Here is a 23918-nt window from a genome sequence, read left to right on the forward strand (position 1 = left end):
ATCACTCTTTGTCTAGTGTTGATCCTATTTAAATCCCACTGTATGCAATCAAATAAAAGCTGTGCATGGCATTATTTTTATTCTCCACAGCTGCATGCAAGTCGTTTAGAAGGGCATTGTTGTCGTATCATGAGATACATCATTACACAATATTTTCAACATGACAGCCTCTATTATAAGATAATGTTTCTAAAGAAATTTTAATTTAGTTATCTATATGTGGTATATTCTCTCCAGATTCTCGATAGTTTTCAAATAACCCTTTTAACTATTATATCTTATGTTCATTTATTTTATAATAGTAAGAAAAATTTTATGCATTTGTTAGGTATTTATTAATAATTAATCATGCTTCTGTAGTTTTTGCATTTTCCCTGTAGATCAGATGTGCTGTCCTGGTCTTCTAAATGCAGGCCTTTTAGATCATTCCCTTTTGCAGGTTACAGTCCCACCTGTGTGCCCTTCATGGGAAAATCCCTTGCAGAGTTTCGTGTATGCTGCTTCATCCTTATCTTTTCTGCTTTGTTTACCGTGCTCATTCTTTGTCCTCTTGATTCCAGGAAAAACTATGGTCATGGGTGCCATTAAAATTTACCTTGCTAAATTCAGCCGTCAGGTGTTTTCCTAGCCGCATTTTTAAAAAACAAGTTTGTCAAGCTGCTTTTCCTGTAAGTCTTCATTTTATTATTTAGCTTTATGAAAACTAGAGTCTTGATTTCTTACTCCATCCCCAGGAGCATCATTTCCAGTGCTGTGATGCTCCTCCAGTATTCTTCATCTTATTGTTGGACAATGTAATTCACTCAGTTCTTACCCCTTTCCTCCAGTTCTGACCATTGAGCCCTGAGCCTCATACATGTGCTTAAGTTATTCTGGTCTATGAGCCCTTCATTTTGTCTGTCAGCAACCAGGTCCCTGCCATTTGTCAACATCAGAGATAGTTCTGTGAGAGACATTTTCTGTGTCCCTTAGTCTGTGTTTTGGTTTTTCTCTTCCACCCCCACCCCCAACTCCAAGGTTATTTGACAGTGGTTAGTGATTTTGAAAGAAAAAAAAAGACAAGCTCAGACCTTACCACTCTTAGTGAGAACATCCTATGTGGCTTCCAGTGTCTTTGGGAATCTATTCCAAACTATTTACTGTGGCTTTCCAGGCCTTCTGTGATCTCTGCTTGCTTTTCCTACCCTTGGTTTGTGTATTTGTTTGTTTTAAACACCAAGATTTCCCACTTGAAAGTCTTGGCAGTTGTTAGTCTCCTCACCTGGAGTATTCCTTCTGACTTCATTCTCAGGATGCTTCATTGTCATCCCGAGATGACATCTCTGACCTTGCTCTTCAGTATTATAACTATAAATTCTGTGAAGATAGACACTTGTCTTGTACACTGTTCCAGTTCCAGGTCTAGAAAGTACTCAGTAAAGTTAGGGGTGGTGGTGCACACCTGCAATCCCAGCACGCACAACGATTGTGTTTCAACATTTACTTGGCACATATTTGTCTCAAAACAAAAAGAAACACCCAACAAATATCTACTACACCAAAGACAAAGAATTATTTGATTGTTTCCAGGAGCAAATGAATAAATTAGAAAATTGTCTTAGTTTGCTTTCAATTACTATGATAAACACCAAGATGAAAAGCAACTTAAGGAGGAAAGTATTAGTTTTGTGTTAAAATTCCAGGGAAAAGTTCATTGCTGAAGTACATCGGGGCAGAAAACTGGAGGCAGAAACCGAAGCAGAACCATTGAGGAGTGCTGCTTACTGGCTTGCTTCCTGTGACTTGCTTAGTTTGCTTCCTTTTATAACCCAGAACCACCTGTCGAGAGGTGGCAAGGCAGGCTAGTTCCTCCCACACCCACATCTATCATTAATCAAGAAAATATCTCCAACAGATCTGCCTAATGGCTAGTCTGTTTGAGTTAATCCTCAAATGATGTTCCTTCTTCCCAGATAACTAGTTTGTGTCAGGTGGACAAAAAATTAACCACCACAATTGATTCCTTGGCCCTCTTACACACAAATGCATCACTGTTGAACATAATCTTTTCATACGTATTTGACCCCAGTATTCTGCCCATCTATTTCTGCCCTCTTAAGCCCATGCAACTTATCTGGAAGGCTCAGGCTGACTCCATTTACTAATGGCCTCTTCTGACCCTGCCTTATGGTGCCAAGCCTCAGCTACTCTCTATGATGCCCTCAAATCCAGCACAGTGTGGAAGACGCTTACCCAGTACCACGCTTGGCTGCTAGCTTGAGATTCAGCCATGCCCTCCCCTGTCCTTCCCTACTCCATCCTGATTCTGTGTGCTGATATTGAAGAAATACTTCCCAGAAGATTTCACCTCACCGATTCTAATTTATTAGTGATCACAGCTGGTTTTTCAGCTCCAGCTAACCATCCTCTGTTGTCCTAGGGAAGGAGTTTTCACCTCGGTGCTGCTGGATGCCTGTTAACCATAGCTGATTCTTCAGCCCCGATTAACCAGAAACTATGGATTCTTAATTCAAATGTATCACATGGGTCCCCACTAGAGTCTACTTCCTTTTGAAACAAGCCAGCTCTACCTCATCTCTAGTATTTCTTTCAGCACTTTTATCTTCTCAGCTCCCACAAAACTGCGCATTAATGGAGTGTTCAATGATTTTTCCAGCTCAAAGTTTCAAACACTTTCACAAGATGGTCAGGTTTGTCACAGCAGCACCCCAGTCCTGGTACCAGTTTCTGACCTAGTTTGCTTCCCATTGTTGCCACACACTGCATGACCAAAAGTGACTTGGGGAGGGAAGTGTTTATTTCATGTTACAGTGATAGGAAGAGGGCACAAACTCAAGGCAGGAAGTGAAGCAGAACCACAGAGGATGCTGCTGCCTGCTTTGCTTCCCCTGGCTTGCTAAGTTTGCCATCTTCTACAATTGAGGACCACCTGCCTTGAGTGGCACTGCCCACAATGGGCTTGGTTCACCCACATTCGTCATAATCAAGAAAATGCCCCCACAGACTTGTCTAACCAGATCCTAACCTGATGTTTCCTTTAATTTGTGTAAAGTTGAAAAAAAAAAAAAAAAAGTAGCATAATGGTTTCTCATATATATCCTGATTTTCATACATTAAAATGTGTGTTATAACACATTAAATTTAATATTTTAGGTTGGGTGGTGGTGGTGCACACCTTTAATCCCACCACTTGCTAGGCAGAGACAGGTGGATCTCTGTGAATTCCAAGCCAGACTGCTCTACAGAGTGAGGTTCAGGACTGGCTCCAAAGCTACACAGAAACCCTGTCTTGAAAAGTCAAAAGAAAAAAAAAAATAAATAAAATTAGCCATTTAAATATGTATTAGTGATTTTAAGCATATTCCTATATCTGCACAACCAGTTACCCCTGTTTTTTCCCAGGACATTTTCATATTCTCAGCTGAAATTCTGTACCCATTAAATATATCCAGCTGTTTATTTTCAGTATCTATGAGTTTGACTTTCATAGTACGCTTGTCTTTTGGGACTGGCTTATTCCAGTGGTCGTAATGTCGTTAAGGTTCACCTACATTTTTGTTGTTGGTTGTGTTTTATTTAGTAGCATGTTTCATCAGGTACACAGCAATTAATTGCATGTAGGTACACAGTTCTTTCATCTGTTTAACTCAATTTTTATAATTCTGGTTAACTAAATTTCACAATTTCCCTGTGAAGCTAGTAATTCTAATATAGTAAACTGAAGTACTGATAGACAAACTTGAACAGGAGTCTACTCATAAGTAAGGACCAGAGTTACATAGTTCCTTGTTAGCCAGAAGCGTTAAGTGTGAGTTCTTATATAGCATAGCATCATTCTAAAAGTCCTAAGTGGAGAAAGAGAAAACCCAAGCCTGTAGAAGTAATAATTGTTTAATATTCCCAATTAATCATAACAATTAATTTTAATAGAAAAATGTTTAAATGTCCCACAATCTAGTTCAGCTTAGTTCTAAGTGTATATTTCTTTGACCCATGTGTTGTTACATTGCATAATTGCCTTACTAGTCCTCCTAGCCACCTTCTGAAGTAGATTTTTCATTGAAGTTGGAATAGCATCATTTCATTTTCTTAGCTATGGTACTTAAGTCTTTATAAAATTGTGAGCATATGTTTGCCTTGTTTCTGGCTTCTACTGTTATTGCCTAAGATGTTTAGTTCTGAGGGCCTTGTGCATGGGAGGCAAGTACTCTGTTCCTGAGCTAGCCTTCCAGCTGGGGGTCTTATAAACGGAAATAACTGTAGACCTGATATCTGTTGAAGGGACTATGATGAGTTTAGTTTGTTAAAATAAATGGATTTTTCATATTCAGATATTGTGATTTAATTTAAAGTGGTTCTTGGATTATAAAGTTTCTGTGTTGCTACAATTTGAATTCCCTGAAGAACCTGTTGTTATAGAAATAAAGGTATAGCTGAAACAGCATATACTTGTCCTCAAATGAAATGCTCATTACTTCACCCAAGCGATTGGCTCACATTTGGATGTAACCTCTGCAGTGTTTCGGCACCCCTTGGCAGTGCTCCCACCTCCTTCCTCTAACGGATGTCCATTTGTGCTCACAAGTGGAACTGTGAACAAGGGAGTCAAGGTTTTTGGGACGTGCTAGTTTGTGTTGAAAGAACAGAGTGGAAAAGTTTGGGAAGGCAGGCAGTTTGTATGCACTTTTTAAAGAAGGTTGCCAGTTCAGCAGACAGTTCTGCCTTGTGTGTTTTATGAACAAGAGAAGGAAGCTGTCATTTGACTTCTAGCCAAAAGTATTGTGCAGCAACTGAGGGGAACTGTATTCTAGAGAGGCTTTGGCCACATAAAGCAGAAGGTAAAGATATGTACTTGAAGATTCTGATACATTTTGAGAGAGTGCTGTGTGTGTATGTCCCAAAAGAGTAGTGAGAGAGATTTTTTTTTTTTCATACAGTTTAGCAATTTGAGGATAGAACCAATAGTTTTATTCAAAGCAAATTGCTTAGTTTGAAGAAGTGGTCAAGAAAAACCACCTCTGTTGCTATATCTTTCACTTCTGGAGGAAGCAGATGTGTTTCCCACATTAAGCCCCTCTTAAGTCTGGATGTCAGCAACATTTGTTGCTTAGATTTGGTCTCAGATCCCACAAGTTAAGGACTCATTGCCACAATATTGCCTCCTCTTCAGATGCCAAATTCTGATCAATAAGCAGTGAATTAGGGGTTCTCCTTATGTATGGTTCATGTAATTTGAAGGAATGATTTACAGAACTCAGAATCATTTTACTTACATTTGCCAGCTTTTTAGAAAAATATTTATGTGTAAGTACATGAGTCTGTGTGTGTATGTGTGTGTGTGTTTGGGGAGAGAGGATACCTTCGGAGATCAGAAGAGAGTTTTGGGTTCCCAGGAGCTGAGTTATTATAGGTGCTTGTAAGTCACCTAATGTGAATGCTTGGAATAGAACTCCAGCATCCTGCTGGGCAGCAAGCACTCTTAACCACTAAGCCATCCTGCCCAGTCTATGTTTGCCAGTTTTTATAAAAGATTGTTTTAAGGGATGCAGATAGTCTGTCAAAGGAAAAGGTGATGGGAGATGCCATTATGTATATGTTTCTCATACTGGTTAATGAATAAAACACTGTTGGCCAATAGGAAAGGAAGATAGGAGGGACTAGGAGACAAGGAGGAAAGAGGAAGTAGTAAGGAGGAGTCAAGATGGAGAGTCTGGAGAAAGCAGAATGCCGGTCAGCTCCCTGGTAAGAGAAGACCACGTGGAAATACATAGAAATGGGTTAATATTTAAAAGACAGAGCTAGCCGATAAGAAACAAGTAACTGGTCAACAGAATTATATCAAATACAGAGTCTCTGTGTATTAATTGGGGCTTGCGCAGCGGCGGCACAAGACCAGGCGGCAGGAGGAAAAACTTTACTCCTTACAAAAAAGGTGCATGGGACAATGTTTTGTGCATGTCTAAAAGTGTTTGTTTCTCCTTGGAGTAAGGGCTGAAGTACCCTCCTGGTGACTTTATTTAGAAGTGAATCAAATCATGTAAGTCACATTGAGTAATCCCTGGAGCATTTAATCTCTAGCACCCACATTTTACTCCCTGAGATTAGTGAGTGAGCTAAAAGTTCAGACTCTTGTTCTTTGACCTCTCTGGCGACTGGCCCCATTCATTCTGAGGCTATCTTTGGTGCTCTGCCCAGCCCTCTAATTAGCATAAACTCAAAAATGATTAACAGAGGCTAGTAATGAACAAGAAAAGACTGGAACGTTTATGAATTTTGAGATTTTTAAAGAATGGGGAGAATAGCAAGTATATTTGTCATTTTACCAGTGAGAATTAGAATCTTGATAATGCATTGATTTTCATTTTTAAAGAGATTATATTTATGCTTCTCTATTTTTCCACCTTTGATTTTACTACTGAAGAATTTTTATTCTTAAGAAAACAGTCTCAGGTTGTAATTTGACAATCTGGGAGTGGTTAAATAAGACTATCATTTGATTTATTTGTAGATTTTTCAAGAAAGGCTAGCTTTTTGAACAGCTCCAAATAGTTGTATTTATTTATTTATTTATTTATTTATTTATTTATTTATTTGGAGACAAGGTTTCTCTGTGTAACAGTCCTGGCTGTCCTCCAAATAGTGGTCCCTATCTATCTGTCTGTCTGTCTGTCTATCTATCTATCTATCTATCTATCTATCTATCTATCTATCTGGAGACAAGGTTTCTCTGTGTAACAGTCCTGGCTGTCCTTCAAATAGTGATCCTTATTTATTTATTTATTTATTTATTTATTTATTTATTTATTTATTTGGAGACAAGGTTTCTCTGTGTAACAGTCCTGGTTTCTCTGTGTAACAGTCCTGGCTGTCCTTCAAATAGTGATCATTCATTCATTCATTCATTCATTCATTCATTCATTTATTTATTTATTTGGAGACAAGGTTTCTCTGTGTAACAGTCCTGGCTGTCCTGGAATGCACTTTGTAGACCAGGCTGGCCTGGAACTCCCAGAGATCCTCTCCTTGACTCAGTCTCCCGGGCGCTGGGATTAAAGGTGTGCCACCACTGCTGGGCTATAATCAGGGACAGATGCTGAATTAGAGGTCTAGTTATCCCGTTATAAAAGCCCACAGGGATCTCCAAAGCCATAGAATACCCAACACATATTGATATTCTTGCTTTTGTTGATAAGGAATTGTCAACTGGCTGCTCTTGCAGAGGATCTGGATTGTGTTCCTAGCATACACGATGGCTCACAAACATCTATAACTCCAGTTCCTAGAGTTCTGACACTCATTTGACCTCCATGGGTACCAGGCATACAGACACATGCAGTCAAAATAATCTTACATGTTTAAAAAAATGATAACTTTGTATTGTTTTAACTCACAGATTCAGTAATTCACAGCTTTAAGGCATATTCTCTTATTGATTTTATTGTAGTTTAACAGGTATTCACTTGCAACATCAGGAATCTTTGAAAGTGTTGCCTTTACACCCTCTGTGAATCTTAAGGAGAAATCCTATTTTAATTTTGCCCTTTCTTGTTAAATCACCCAGTACATTCTTGTACTATAGTGCAGGCTTAGAATTAGAACCCTACTCATGCAACCTGGCTATTTCCCTTCTCTTTCTATTTTGGATGTGTTAATGGTTCTGTTTGTTTTGTAAATTAGGAAGGCAGCTCCAGCTCTTTAAATAAGGCCCCCACCCCCACCAGCAGATGCTCTGTATTAAAAAGTAGGCATCAGAAACTGGAGGCTTTCTAGTCAGACTCCAAGTGCCTTAACCCTGGACCAGTTCATCCAAATTAGGTACATGCATCTTGTCTTCTTTCACGTTTGTCTTGGATCTTGTCATTACTGCAGAGCCATTAGAACCTCTTGATTCTGAGTGCAGCTTGCTTCATGAATTCTTTGTTCACATGGCTTCTGTTAATGCTTTACAAAATAGTCTATTTTTATTTTGTTTATGTTTGGTGCTGGAATTGAATGTGTGGTCTCATGTATGCTTAGCTCTGTCTACCTCATGAGTAAGCCTACCACTGACTTCCACTGATACAATAGCCCTAATAACTTTCATTTTATGCTTGTTTTCTTCTTACCCACATGCTAATCTTGCAGTTAAAGCTCTGCCTGAAGTGGGTGAGTCGGAAAGCTGTAGTCCTAGCTCTTGGAAAGCTGAAGATGGTTGAGTTCAAGGCCAGCTTGCGTTATATAGGGTAATTGTCCCTAACAATAAAAACCCACAAAACTAACAACTAATCTCCAACTTTGTCTTGCTGTTAAAGCTGCTTACTTTTTTTCTGCTATTATTATACAGAAACAGGAAGTATTTTCTAGCAATTGAGGTTCCCAATAGCCAAAAAACTATTCAAAGTGTTACTAAAATCACCTTATTGCTTTCTGTTGAGATTTTAGACCTTAGCATTGCTTAGAGAGGTAAAGAATTACATATAGCAAGTTCACCTAGCTGAATACAGTAAAGTGAACTGAAATTTAAGTGTCATGCAACAGTGTTGCAATCTGAAGAATTTTAAAACACAGTTCAACCTGGGTGTGGTGGCATACTTTTCTGTCATCCCAGCAATTAGGAAGATCACTTGAGCCTTTGCTAGTTTGGCAACATATTGAGGTGCCCATCCTCAAAATTAAAACAAACAGCAACAAAAAGCCTTGGTACTCCAAAACAAAGAATGTTTCCTTTATAGGCACTATTTTATATTATGGATTCCTTGACAAAAATACATGTTTTATTTTTTCCCCTAAAGGTAAACTCGATAATTGTTTGAAGATAAGATAGTTCCTTTTTTGGAGCATGGAGACTTGGCTCAAAGTTTTAAGAGTACTTGCTGCTCTTACAGAGGACCTGGGTTCAGTTCCCATCACCCAGTGGGTGGTTCACAACTGCCCCAGAGTCCAGTTCTGACCTAGTGGGTACCCGAATGCTCATGATATACATACATTCAGGTACTTACACATACACATGGATTAAGCACAAATAAAAATTTAAAAAGATAAAGTCGTTTTTTCTAAATTTGGAACTATTGTACTGAAGTGAACAAATTCTATCCCATAGAGTGCTTTTTCTCTGCCTTATTAGAAATGGGGAAATTTGTTAGTTCTGGAGCTTGAGCTCAGTGCATTGTTTTTATTGAGCATATACTGAGACTTGCCCTCAGTGCCTAGAAGAAATAAAAGTGCAAATGATTAAGAACATGATTTTAATTTGATATTGGTATGCTATTAATAGATTCAGAAATGCATTATTATTATTCCTCAGAAATAAGTGATTATTTGTATCTCTTCTGGGATTCAAAAACAGACTGTATACATGTTAGGCAAACATACAACTACAGAGGTATTTTCAGCCATAGTTTTCTTCATTTAATAACTACCTCTTAGAGTGTATAACACAGGAAAGCAAAACAAAACAAACAAACAAAAAACAGTAACTATTGCTAACTATTGTGATCAATGTTTATTTTCGTGTTGAATTGGTTGGTGAATAAAATAAGTAGGTTTATTTCTTTCAGTCCTTTCAGTAGACATAGATAGTCTTTATATATATGGTTACAGAACATTGTCAAGTTCAAGTTAAGATAGCATACTAAAACTGATTACATGGGAAAGGCCTGGGCAGGTGAGATGGTTTAGTGGGTAAACATGCTTGCTGCTAAAACTAATGACCTAAATTCAGTTTCCAGATTGGTAGAAGGAGAGAACTGATTGATGTCCAAAAATTGTTCTCTGACTTCCACACATATGCTGTAACCACCCCCCCCCACACAATGATATTATATAAAACATTCTTAAGAATGTCCTTCTGATTTGAGGCAGAGCAAGAGAAAATGAGTGGGGTGGTAGTGGTGCAGTCTTTAATCCCAGCACTCAGGAGGCAGATGCAGTCCTATCTCTGTGAGTTCAAGGCCAGCCTGGTCTACAGAGTGAGTTCCAGGACAGCCACACTGTTATATAGAGAAACCTTGTCTGAAAACAAAGCAAAACGAGTAAGCTGAAAGAGTAAAGATGAAGGTGGTACATGCTAATTTCTTGAAAGTTGCTCATTATGTTATAACAAAAAAAATGTTCTCTCATATCTGTAGGTGGGGACATTGGTATGTATTTTCCGAAGCTAAGCATAGTTAAAGGATCTCTGTGTATACTATAATGGTGACTTGTAGAGCAATGGTACATAACCAATATATTAGTTGAATTATATTTTCATAAAATCAAACATTAATTTTTATATGTGTAAATTGAATACATTTGCAAGTTTTAACATGATTTAAAAGAGTTATCTATTGCTTATGAAAGCCACTTGATTTTTATGGAAAGTTTTAGTATTTGGCTTTATTATCTGGAGTCAGTTCAGTTATGCACAGTTTTTTTTCTCCCATGCAATTACCCGTTAAGTTGTGTGTAAAAAAATTGCTACGACCAGGGAGGAATGATTTAACTTATTTATAATACTATGAGCTTAGCATTTTAGTAAAGCATATATATTTAACTATATATTTTAAATAAAGTATGTATATTTTAATACAGTCATAATTTATTAAAAATAAAAATGGAGCATGTTATCTTTATCCAGTTATGAATATTCTTTCAATCTGTTTACACTAATTTTAATACCTCTTCAAAATTACAGAATTTTTCTTGAAATTACAAAATTACAGTAATTTTCTTGAACTGACTCTTACCACTTACTGTATTGATTAAGGGGAGACCATATTGTTTCATGGGTACAGAAGAAGGATACCATGTCTACTGAACTCCCTGGAAGTACAGAGAGAAATGATGAATACCTGCTTGTTTTATTCATCACCTAGTTCAATATGGAAACAAATGTTTACACCTGAAATTCATTCCAAATAGTAGTCACCTTTTCTATTTGAAAGGCATGGTGTTCCTTGGGGGCAGTCCTTTGAGTACAGACAGTACAGTGATGTGTTCCATCTGTGAAGCCTCTTTTGATATGCTTTGTTGGTATAAGGTGGTTTAGAGGGAAATGTGTTCATTCCCTGACTCCTGTCTACATTGCTTGAAGCTACTCAGTCCTCTCTGCTCATCAGAGATGGCTCTTCACTTGTCTTTGCAGTCTTTCGCATTTTTCTGTTGGAGTCAGCAAGCCTAATGATGCCCTTCTTTGTCACTCATGAGCCTCATGTACAAAAATCCCTCAAATTCCGCTTCATATTCTGCCCTTTCTCCAGTCACCTTAGTGACACATCTTCACTCTTGATTTGAGCTATAATTTCATATCATTGATTTTCAAATCCTGGGTTATTTAAAAAACAATTAAGTAAGGGCTGGAGAGATGATTCAGAGGTTAAAAGCACTGGCTGCTCTTCTAGAGGACCTGAGTTCAATTCCTAGCAACCACATGGTGCCTCACAGCCTTCTATAATGAGATCTAGTGCCCTCTTTTGGTGTGGAGGTGTACATGCAGGCAGAACACTGCATACATAATAAATAAATAAATCTTTAAAAATATTTTTAAGTAAACTTTTGTAACAAAGGCTTACAAGGAATAAAAATGCTACATACTAAAATTAATCATACTCAAAAGTGTAGACAGCTTAATGAACTTCTATATTGAAATGGAAGCTATGACTGTTTTGCCTGTATGTATGCCTGTGTACCACATGCGTACATGATGCCCACAGAGGTCATGAGAGTGTATCAGATGCCCTGAAACTGGAGTTATGGGGGGTTTTGAGCTGCCTTGTAGGTGCTGGGAACTGAACCTGCATCCTCTGGGAAAGTGGTGCCAGCGCTCTAACTGGTGAGCCGTCTCCCCAGCCTGTTTGTTTTATTACCTGGCTGAAGTGAGAGGATCCATTTTCTAACACTGTAGAGATCAGTTCTTCAGGTCAAGGGACTGGCAAATGTCAAGGTTTTGAAATGAGACGTTTCTTATGTTTGGGGGTGTGTCACTCATGGTCATTGTGACTAGTGTGAGAGAGTGGCAGAGACATAGTGGAGGTCGAGTTGTCAGAAACACTCATAAGCCTAACAAGTATTGTGAGAATTCTTTCTCCTAAGCAATGGTAGAATTCTGGCATGGTTGGAAAGACTAAGGGTGCATCTCAGTGGTAGACCACTTAGCTATTAAGAATGTCGCACTGGGTTAGATCTCCCACAACTGAAAACAAATCAAAAAAACCTGATAAAAAAGAAATTGTTCAGTTTTCAGTGATGCAGTGATATGAGATATCAAGAATGGGAGCAGGAAGATTCTACATGATAATGTAGGTAAACAATATCTTTTAAACCTGTATTTATTGGTTTTATGTGTTGTGTGTGTTTGTATGGGGGTGGGGAGCACATGCATGCTATGTTGTGTCATGGCGTGAGGTGAGGGTAGAGGTCAGAGTACTACATGCATGAGTCTTCTCCTGCTAACATGTAGTTCCTGGCTCTTGAACTGGGGTCCTCGTGCTTGGCAGCAAGTATCTTTACCTCCTGAGCCGAGCCATCCGTTGGCCATTGAGCAGTATCTTGAACTAGTGGGATAGCAGTGATAGGTTTTATGTTAAAGACAGATGAGGAAAAGGAGTGGGATGAATTGTGTGGAAAGAGTGTAAGGGCAAGGGCAGCTCCCTTCTGTGTAATGAAGATTACTCATCTTCTGTTTCTTTGAAGGGATTATTATGAGGATTTGTTAAAACAACACATGAAAGCTATTAACCTTAAAACATTGAAGTGTGTGTGTGTGTTTAAATACTAAACCATTTGAGAGATGTCTTCAATAAAGCCTTGTTAATGAAGAAGTTTCTAGAAGGTCAGATTTCTCAGGGATAAACTAAGTCATTAATAGCTTAGGAAGTGGCTTAGTGTACAGGTTCCCTTGGGTTCATGGCTTACACTGGATCTGTCCCAAAGATACTTTTAATCTTTGATAAGGATTGATGTGTAGCTATTTCTCTGTTTTCAGTAAATGACATTTTGACTCTAGGTAAGATTGCTAATCATAGGGAAAGTATGTATAATCAGTCCCTCATTGTGATATATTTAAGACATAGAATTCTTTTTTTATATATATAATTTTTTTATTTAATTTTATATAACAAAGTCCAATTAAATGAAAACAAACATTTATACACAATATTTGGGAATTTGGGCGTCGTTCTTTCTAAACTACTTCCTGCTGGTAAGGGGCGCTGTCTTGGGGGATTCGAAGAAGATTCAGATATCCTAGCTGTAGTCTATAGGGCTGTTTTGTCCAGCTGTTTTGAATGTAGGATCAGCTTGTACTCAAGACATAGAATTCTTTCCTTGGTAAATATCTCAAAATAAACAAGACCTGTAACTCAGATGTCCTATAGTTTATTTTTAAGTATGTAGTGTTGCTGAGTCTGAACAAGCCCACCTGCCACACTAATAAGCATCAGGCATTTTGTGCTTATTGTGTCTTGCCAGTTTCATGCTTCCTTCACTTTAGGTTAACGTGAGTAGAATACAAAGTTCTAAAGACGTTGTTTCTGAAATGACTTATTCAAATGAGATTCAGCTGATTGCTAATTCTGCTTTCCTGTTGCAGGTGTGTCGACAGTGATGTCACAAGACTGACCACATTGATCACAGTAAGACCAAATGACAGTGCAGCTTCAAAGCATGCTGTGTTTTCCTCGAGAATAAGAATTGAGCTGGGAGATATTTATGACATAAGCTATTGTAATTTCTCCAGCCAGTCCATTGAATGCTTACATTTTTAGCGACTCACATTTCATATTTCTAGTTACTTAATACTTGTAAAATGCTTTGAAGGACTTTAAAGTCATTTAATATGAAAATTTATAACTAAAATTATTACATACATATTTCACTGTGAATCATGCTGTCATCTCTTTTCATTTCTTTTTTTACCAAAATGTGGCAAAAGGTTTAAGGTTATTCCATATTAGGGAAAAATTAGAAAAATAAAATGACTTGAGGCCATTATGGATTATTAAGGACTGGTTATGGAAGCATAGCAACTTCAAGGAATTCTCAGGCGTCTTCCTTCAAGCCTTACTGATACCCAGATACTCTTATACAGCCTCCCCCATGGGAGTGTATAGAGAAAATGCTTCTTCTGTTTAGTTTTATTTGTAGGTCAAGGAAATGTGTTGCCTAAACGTAGCCCCTTAGCAACACCTTGCTCCACAAGTGTTGGTTTTTGGTTTGTTTGTGGTGCTGAGATTGAACACAGGCTTATACACAGGAAAACATGAATTCTAAGACATGCCCCAGGCCTGGCACAGGATTCTCAACTAGTAAAGGCTACATTATAGTCATTAAAAAGGTGTCTTCATAAGTAACGAAGGAATGAGCTTTGAGTAAATTATAAATTGGTTGAGGCTACTTTAAGCATGCTTTAATTGTTAACTAAGCATAGAAACAGTAGTAAAGAGGTATTTCAGTTATGTGTAAGGCAAAAGCCATGTGTGGATGATCTTTGTAGTAATGTTCAGAATTTCTTTTGGAAATTGTTTTAAATTTGCTGTTTTGCACTGACTAGAGAATTTTTATTGTATCTGGAAAGGTTTTGTGATTATTTTGTTTCACTGAGGCTTATGGAAGCTGTTTTACTTTGTCCCCCGCCCTTTCTCTTCCTCTTTCCTTCCACCCTCAGTCGACATTCTTTGTTGTGATAGGGATGGAATCCTGGAAAGACATATTAGGCAAATGCTGTATCCTTGAGTTATGTCTTCAGGTTTCTTTGCTTGTTTTTTTGTTTTTTAATAATCAGAACTTTATTGATATAATAGAATATGTTACTACAGCATACTAAAGCATTCCATGTAGCATGTCCTGCTACACAGTAATCAAGTTAAAATTATCAAGTAGCTAATTGCAGTTGTTCTAAATCCAAGAATTTCACAGTGAGGTGATGTTCAGTGTTGTTAGATATTAAATAAAGACAAGATGTGTTCCTTTGCAGTTAAGTAACTGCAGTTAGAAATGAACTTTGTGATGATGGCAGGGTTGTGAGCCTTTCTTCACACTCTCCAGTCAGGAGAGGAGGATGCATGTCAACCCTGACTCATGGGGAGTGCTAGTGAAAGGGTAGTTCACCACCGCTGTCTTAGTTCAGGGTTTCTGTTGCTGTGAGGACACCATGACCATGGCAGTTTTCAGAGGCTCAGTCCTTTACCATCAGGCAAGGAGCATGGCTTTGTGCAGGCAGAAGTGCTGGAGGGGTAGCTGAGAGTCCTGTATCTTGTGGGCAACAGGCAACAGGAAGTCAACTGAGATACTCAGCAGTATCCTGAGCATAGGAAACCCCAAAGCCTGCCCCCACAGTGACATTCTTCCTCTCCAATAAAGCCACACTTCCTAATAGTGCCACTCCCTATGAGATTATGAAGGCCAATTACATTCAAACTACCATAGCTGCTAAGCCTAGGCCTGAGGTATGGTACTATTAGAAAAAGGCTGATTTATTACAAGGCAATGAGAAGCCAAGGGCATAGTCAGAGATCCATAAGCTGGTGTCATAGATGACATAGTCATTAAAGTTGTAGACTTTAACTATTCAAGATCTAAAGTGATAGGCAACATTAATATTGTCTATAATATGTAAATATATTTTAATTTAAAACATTTTAGTGATTTTTAGACAAGACAGAATTTACAATTACTATTCTTTCCTCTATACCACAATCCACACAGATAACAAAACTGTTTCACTGAACATTGGGGGGGTGGGGAGATTGGGCATTGTCAATTCCATCAAAACTTGTACATGATCCTCAGTTTAGTCTTAGTAAAAGATTTTCTTATTAGAAGACGTTTGGTGACTTCCTGGTTTTTTTTATTATTTCAGACCCCATACTCTAATTTGATGTTCTAATTGGCTCCTGTATACATTACAATATCCAAGAATAATAGCTTTATATTATACTCAGTATAAACTGCATATGCTATATTAAATGGTCTTATGCCATTCTTATATCACTATTTTTACATAGAATCTTCTTCTATCTTTAAAAACATTACTGTGAGGAAAGCAGTTAGTTCTCCCTTCTAATGCTCTGTCTATATTTAGTCATCTCTCTGAGGTATTCTGTAATCATCCTAAGTGAAAGCGATTCTTCCTCTCTAATAGTTTGGTAACAATTTTTATTAGTCTTATGTCACTGATCATTGACTTTAATAGTTTGGATTGATTTTAAGTACCTAAACCTTTCTACAGTACTTAGCAAGTATTGGTAGTCATAAACATACTAAAAGTGTCAAATTACTTAGTATCTAAGTTTTGCCTGTATTAGAATTGAAATCAGGATTTTAGCATATGCAATTGAACATTATGGTACAGGGTGAATAGGAAGGAAGGTAGGTTTTAGGCCCATGTAGAATGCAGTTAATGAGGGCATTCTGGGCTATTTTGCAACTTCATGTCTTGTTATAGTCAACTATGAAGTGATGCATTGCATCTGTTTGAAAGGATTGGACTAATATTTAAATAGGATGTCGTGTCTTTCTTGCCTGTTACTTGTGTTTACTGTAGCTTGCTCTTTTATAGATTGTATACCATCAACTATAAAAACCTCCTAAATTTATGCTATTCATTGTAGCCCTTTGATGTATGTTTCTATAGATTTCTACCTTCTGTGTGTGTTTGTGCATATTCCTGTCTGTATGTGCACAAGTGTGTTCAGGTGCCAGCCTTGGTATCATTTCTCAGGATCCATTCATTTTCCTTTTTGAGTCAGGGTCTGTCCCTGGGACCTGAGGCTCTTTGATTAGGTTAGGCTGGGTAGACAATGAGTCCTATTTCCTTAGTAGTGGATTACAGTTATGTCTACCACACACACCTTTTTATATGGTTTTTGGGATTGAATTTGAGTCTTCATGCTTGAATGGCAAGCTCTTTACCAACTAGTTTTATCTCCCAGCATCCAGATTTCTACTTTTTGATATGGATTCATGTACGATTATTACAATCACACCTCAACCTTCCAAATTCTTTGATTTCTAGCCAAGAGGCATTCAATTAGAGTTACTGATGTTATGTACTTTTATCTGGGAGAAAGCAGTCATACTTGGCTGGAATGATAATCTCTTAAAAGACCAGAATGAACTTTAGACAGTTCTGACTGGATACTGTAGTATGGGTAGAGATTGAGGGGTGGTACTGTGGACTGTAGTTTAGGAACATGGACATGGGTCAGAAAATTGTTGTTTTCCCTCTGCAGTTTATATAATAGTTTCAGTCTCTGCTAATTATTAAAGATCCAGGTTTCCTTCTCTAGGACTTAGATCTTAGGAGTGTTGTGAATATTAGAAGTACTATTCACACAGCACTTAGCACCAAGGACAACACTTACAAACTTCTTTTGACTCTCATACTTGTTACCTGCAAAGTTACTTCCCTAAGATATTATGTAGTTTTGTCTTGTGCTATAAAATTTGTATTGTATTACTGTTTTATGATTATCTCTTATTTGATTAAACATCTCTACATAGCATCTATACAAAGCATAATAGAATTTCATTAAAAATTGTGTGTGTGTGTGTGGGGGGTCTTGTGCAGGGGGTGGGGGTTATGCTACAGTGAGCATAAGGAAGCTATAAGACAACATGCAGGACGGGGTCAGTCCTCTCCTTCTACCACGTGTGTCCCAGTGATGGAAGGAACTCAGGTCATCTTGCTTGGTGATAGCACTGTTACCTATTGTGCCATCTCACTGGTTCAGGATACTTCTATTTTTTCTCATCTCCCAATCTTTTTCTGTAAGAAAATATATACATTTAATTTACATCCAATTTTATATGCACTGAATTGCACTGAATTTTATTTCAATGACTATTACTATAGTGTTAATTTGTATTTAAAAACAATCCTATTTAATATTTTGCTATATACATAATGTTATAAACAATCTTTAAATAACTAAAGTAGTCATTCCTATCTGATTAAAATTATATTTTTCTTTTTGATTATTTTATTATGAATATTACTTCAGTTTTGTAGAATAGTTAACATCATAATTGATACTTAGAATAATATAATTTTGTAGTGCCCATGATTAGAAATGTCAGTGTTAGGTTGTAAATTTTAATGTTAGTTAGGTTATCTATCCCCAGGTAAAACATCATCAGATATAACAATAACTGATAACTTTCCTAACACTTTTGCCTTTCTAACTTATGTCCATAGCACACCACTACCTGGAATAAGAAACATTCATTCTCCTTGCAGCTAAATGTAATGAGTAACTGGCTTTCCTGTTGTGTGTCTGCTGTTTAGACAGGAGGAATCTCTGTGTGGGGCTTTAGTGGGCCTGGAACTCAATGTGGAAGGCCTGGTTCTCTTGTGTCTGAGACATGGGGTGGTAGGCTCCATGTGCCCAACTGAGTAGAAAGCATCCCACAGGAAGAGGTGGGGCACAGTGTCTTCCTCCTTTCTTGTTGAAATGTAGCTATGGTAACTGAACCCTGGCTGGAGGCCATGTACTGAGAAGGGGGAAACAAAAACAGTCTCCAGATCTTTATGATGCCACCTGGCTTATTCTGGCTTTTCACATCTACACTTCTTTTTTTATATGACAGAGTTAAATTTATGTGTTCCATAAACTACTGGTTTTGTGTTACCATTCATGGCTTAAACTGGCTTTGATAACAACACTAAGATGGTTTGTTGTTTGTTTTTTGATTGGTTTTTCAAGACAGGGTTTCTCTGTGTAACGTCCCTGGCTGTCCTGAAACTCGCTTTGTAGACCAGGCTGGCCTCGAACTCAGACGTCCACCTGTCTCTGCCTCCCCATTGCTGGGATTCAAGGTGTGCAGTGCCACCACCAAGCAACACTAAGATAATTTTAGGGGATTATATACATATACATATGTACATATATATACATATGTGTGTATGTGTATGTGTGTATATATAGTTGTAGGGTTTGTTTTTCACTTTTCACTTCTTTGAACTCTGCTGTTATTTTTTGGTGGTTTTAGTTTTAGGATATTAGAGAAATGATGAGTCACTTTTTAAAAGAGAGGATCAAGCTGTTTCCTGGAGGTTTGTTTAGTCTGTAATCCCAGCTACCCAGGAGGCTGAGGCTATTGAGGGCCTCAAGTTCAAGGCCAGATTCCCAAGTTTTGTGATCTCTCTCAAAATAAAAAAGGAAAAAGAGCTATACATGTAGCTTACTGCTAGTTCTTAGTAATCATGCGTGGAGAGAGGTTGAGATTTACAGATGCAGGTATTTTATTATAATACTGTTGAAATACAAAGTTTTGTTAGTGAGAGATGAAATTGTCAGGAAGGAGATCAGTGTCTAGTGAGTTCTTTTAATGTTGACAATTTCAGTATTATTTACTGTTTTTCTGTTAAATATTTTAAGTAAATATATCCATGTGTGCATCAAAGCTCATTCTGTTTGAACCTTTAACAATTTAGAGGACATAGTATTACATTTTACAGTTGAATAAGTTGAGATGTCCCCAGCAGTCTAGTGGTTGTTAAATCAACCATTTCCATAACAGTTATCTGATAACTATTTCCCCCTTCTAACACCAAAACTAGAGTAAGTACAGTTTAGTTAAGTCTACACAGGAATTTCAGTCTTTATGTAAATCAATACATCTAACATTCTAAAAATGTCAATAATATAAAATAAATTTAAATAAAGTATAAAGCAGTGTATAGTATATAGTAGCTATAAAATATCTTAGATATTTTGATATCTAAAATCTGAACATTTTGAAAAAGATCTTCAAAATTACTACATAGCAGCCATTTAAATTACTTGATATAAAGCCCTTTCCATTCACTAGTGCAGTGTCTTCTAAAGTTTTGCACTGTTTTATCATTTACAATTGAAGGAGATGGAAAACAAATGAGGTATTCTGCAGTTGAATAACTGCAGCCATAAATGATGTCATGTTTCACAGACTCAAGTTAATACCCTTGATTGTTTTTAAAACTAGGATCTCTCTAAGTAGTCCAAGTTTACCTCAAACCCGTGATCCTCGCACGCGTCCGAAATGCTGAGATTACAAGGGTATGCCACCACATCTGTCATCTTTTGAAAATGTGAAAGTGTACAAAGTTAAAACATCAGTTGATTTAAGGACACTTTCTTATTTATATGCCTGCCCAGAAAAGGAAAAAAAATTAACAGATCTAGGAATAATCACAGACGTATTAGGGAATGTAAAAGAAGAACATTTGGATGATGATGATGATTATAGGGCAGAGACAAGCACCTAAATCATATAAGTATTTTTAAATTCAGGCTGCATGGAATTTTATTTGGTTAGCATTTTATTGTCTTCTTTAACACTTTGTAGGACACCAAGATGTATTGTACTACATGGGTCTGTACAGGGAAGCATAGGGAAGTCTATCAAAATGATGTAGTGCTACATACTGAGTTATGGGATTTTGGTGTTTCACATTTTGGTTCTTTTCCTATAAACAAGAATAATCTGTAGTAATGAAAGCATTTTGATAAAAATGGAGGAAAGCTTTTTATTGCATAGTCACCATCTAAGTTAGCATGGTATGACTGCTAAAAAGCTCAACACAAATATTGCTGATGTTTCTTTAAAAAAAAAAAAATCACATCCAAAGGTATATTTACATGGCATGTAAGACAGTATGTTTAAACTTTGCAGTCCATAAAGAGCACCACATCTAATGATTGCAGTTATGTTCCCTAATTTTTAATGTTCGAGACCCCTGAACTTGTCATAATAAAATTCATAATTTTTGTTTCTTCATTGCTCTTATCAAATATCCCCCCCCTGTGTGTGTGTGTGTACGCGCGTATGTGTGTGTGAGCGTGAGTGCGTGCACATATTTTCTCTAATAGCTTCATATTTTTTGTGTTAGTTTTGTGGAAAGAAAAATTAGAAAACATACAATTGGCATTAATGCTATATACTTATTTCAAATTTCATTGTTTCCGTAGATCCTCTTATCCTCAGAGTTAGAACTGATCTCTCCATCATGTGTTTCTTTCTAGTATTTGTTGTTTCTCTTATAGTAGTGTTCTTCTGTGTTGGCGTTCTGGAAATATGGACTAAATAAGCCCTTTCTCCCTTAAGTTGCATTTGGACAAGAAACTAGGACAGAAAGTAGAGGAGGGTATCAGTAAGTGCCCTATTTATAATGAGTGTAATGGTTAATTTTTGTAAAGCCATCATGTGATACCAAGTTGAATCTACATTCCTAGCTTTTGTGAACACAGTCATTCATTTATTATGGTATTATATTTGGATAAGATCCTGGTACCAAAGGAACATTTCACCCCATCCAGTTTTACCTTTCTACCTCTCATGATTGCAAGAATCTAATTAAGTCGGTACAGGCCATTGTAGGGTTTTTTTCCTTTCTGCAAAAAGGGTTTGTGTACAAGTTTTGTAACATTATTATTAGTATTCTTAGATGCCTTGGGTGTTCAGCTATTTCCTGTATTAATTGTTGATCTTTTCCAGCCTAGTGAAGACATAGATGGGTAAGGGGCCCATGCTAAGTGTGATATAGAGAGAATTTATGGACCCCTTGCTTTCTCAGTGTGCTGATAAATCTGTCACATTTAAATATGGAGAAGAGAGAAGGATGGGGGAGGGGAAGACGGGAAGGAGGGAAGACCAGAAGGAGGGAAGACCTGTATTGCTGTAGAGTTCAAACTCTGGGCCTTGCACATGCTAGGTGAGTGTAAAGTTAAACATCTGTTAGGGTTTTGATCACGAATATTTTGCTGTTTTCATTTAAACTGAGATAAATTCATCTTACTGTGATACACAGGTTCTGTTTCAGACTACTCTAAGAACACAAATATTATAATAAAACAAGTAACCCAACTTTTGGGGGTTTCTCAGTGCTTATAGGTCATATTTACATTATTATGTGGTCTGTTTGTTCTATTAGTAGCACTATCTGTACCAAAAAATAAATACATTTTAGTTAAAAGTACTTCATTACTCTTTTAGGGTTGGGGTGGGGAGGAGAGACAAGGTTTTTCTGTGTAGCCCTGGTTATCCTAGTACTTGTTTCTGTAGACCAGGTTGGCCTTGAACTCACAGATCCATCTCCCTCTACCTCTTCAGAGTGTAGGGATTAAAAATGTGTGTCAGTTAGTACTTAAAAAAATGCCATCATCTAAGCTTCAGGCATACTTATCTTCCTTCTGTCAGAGGGTCTTACCCTGACAAAATCTAATGGGTGCTGACTGGCTACTGAAGTTGTCTGTGGCAGCTTTTTCAACTAAGATAATGAATTTGAAACAGATTTCTCTGTAGCATCTGTTGCTATTTGATGGCATTTTATCCATAGTAGAACTTTGAAAATTATAGTTGTCTAAGCCCTGCCCTGCTTTATCATTAAGTTGATGTCGTATATTCTGTATCTTCCTTGACATTTTATCGCTGTCAGTAGTATCTTTACCAGGAGGGGATTCAATCTCACTTTCTATTATTTGCTCATGCATTAAAAACAGCTCGTCACATTTTATGACAGTATTATAGCATTTGAGTCACATTTTCATGTTCTACTTAAAACCCCTTTGCCAGCTTCACCAGACACCTGTGTTTGTTTCCTTCATTGAAATCGCAAAACCGTAAAGTCACCCCTGACAGCTGTAATCAACCTCTTCCAAATTCTTGGATTTGCTGATATTTTGAATTCTTACCATGAATCATGGATGTTCTTAGTGATATATAAAATGGGGAATCTTTCAAGAATTTTTCCCCCTTTTTTTTGAGACATAGCCCAGCATGGCTCCAAGCTTGGGATCTTTGTCAGCCTTCTCATTGCTGGGATTAGAGGCATATGCTACCATGCCCTGCTCCTTTATAGGTTTTCAATTTTCTTTATCAAAAATTCATTATTTGGGACTGTAGAGATGGCTCGGCAGTTAAGAGCAGGGCTGCTCTTCCAGGGGACCTGGGTTTCATTCCCATCACCCACATGGCAGCTCACAACCGTCTGTAACTCCAGTTCCAGGAGATAATGTTGTTTTCTTCTGGCCTCTTCAGGCACAAAGAATGCACATGGCCCGTAGATACATATGCAGGTAAGACACCATACACATAAAATAAAATAAAATTAATTAATTATAGAAGTTATTATCTATGGCAGGTTTGGCTCCACTGAATGTATTTCTTCCATAGTGATGCTTCAAAGTTAAAAACACTACTCTATCATAGGTTACAGAGTGGATGTTATTTTGATAGATATGAAAGTAACACTGACCTTATTTTGTATTTCACTGGGTAACTAGTATCAATGAGCAGTAATACTCTTGTGTGGTATATATGCATACATGTGAAAATGTGTATGCGGTGTGCCTGTCTGGATGTAGAATCCAGAGGCAGATCAGGTTCTGTTTTCTATCATTCTTCACTTTATTTTTTTGAGACAGGGCCTCCTAGTGAAACTAGAGAGCACATCTAAGCTGGACTTGCTGGTGAGTGAGATGGGTGGGACAAGTTCCCACCCATGTCTACCTGTTTTGCACTGCTCTGCAGTATTGGAGTTACAGGTGTGAGTTACAGGTGTGGCTGGCTTTTATGTAGGTGCTGGGGACCTGAACTCAGACCCTTATGTTTTCACATACTTTACCCACTGAGTTGTTTTCCCTACCTAAGTAGTATTATGATGAAAGGAGTCATTTTCTGTGAGCAATAGGTCTCAACAGTGGCCTTATTCATTAAACCTTTCAAATAGATGTATTGTTATCCAGGCCTTTCCATAGACAGACGTAGCTTTAAGGCTCTAGGATTTCAGACTGGTAAATTAGCATTGGCTCCAACTAGTTAGTTTAGTCTGCAGTAAGAGAGTTGGCCTGAACTTTTAGGCTGGCATTAGGCATTGCCCTCTCTTGAGGGGAATGTCTAGTGGAAGGCTGTTATGTGGACAGCTGTGCAGGATAGGTTTTGTTTTTTTGGTCATCTTGACACAAGTTAAAGTTATCCAGGAA

General features: G+C 37.5%; 1 protein-coding gene across 22 annotated transcripts in view; it reads left to right on the plus strand.

Annotated features, from left to right (window-relative positions):
* Positions 1-23918, plus strand: part of Baz2b (bromodomain adjacent to zinc finger domain 2B) — a 213283-nt gene that overhangs the window by 34231 nt on the left and 155134 nt on the right. For all 22 annotated transcript variants that reach the window (XM_051184605.1, XM_051184617.1, XM_051184621.1 and 19 more), the window contains exon 2: positions 13547-13589. The gene's annotated coding sequence lies outside the window, so the exon portion shown is untranslated. The remainder of the gene's footprint in view (positions 1-13546; positions 13590-23918) is intronic.

Source organism: Phodopus roborovskii, unplaced genomic scaffold, assembly GCF_943737965.1.
Source record: "Phodopus roborovskii unplaced genomic scaffold, PHOROB, whole genome shotgun sequence".
In the NCBI taxonomy this organism is placed as follows: Eukaryota; Metazoa; Chordata; class Mammalia; order Rodentia; family Cricetidae; genus Phodopus; species Phodopus roborovskii.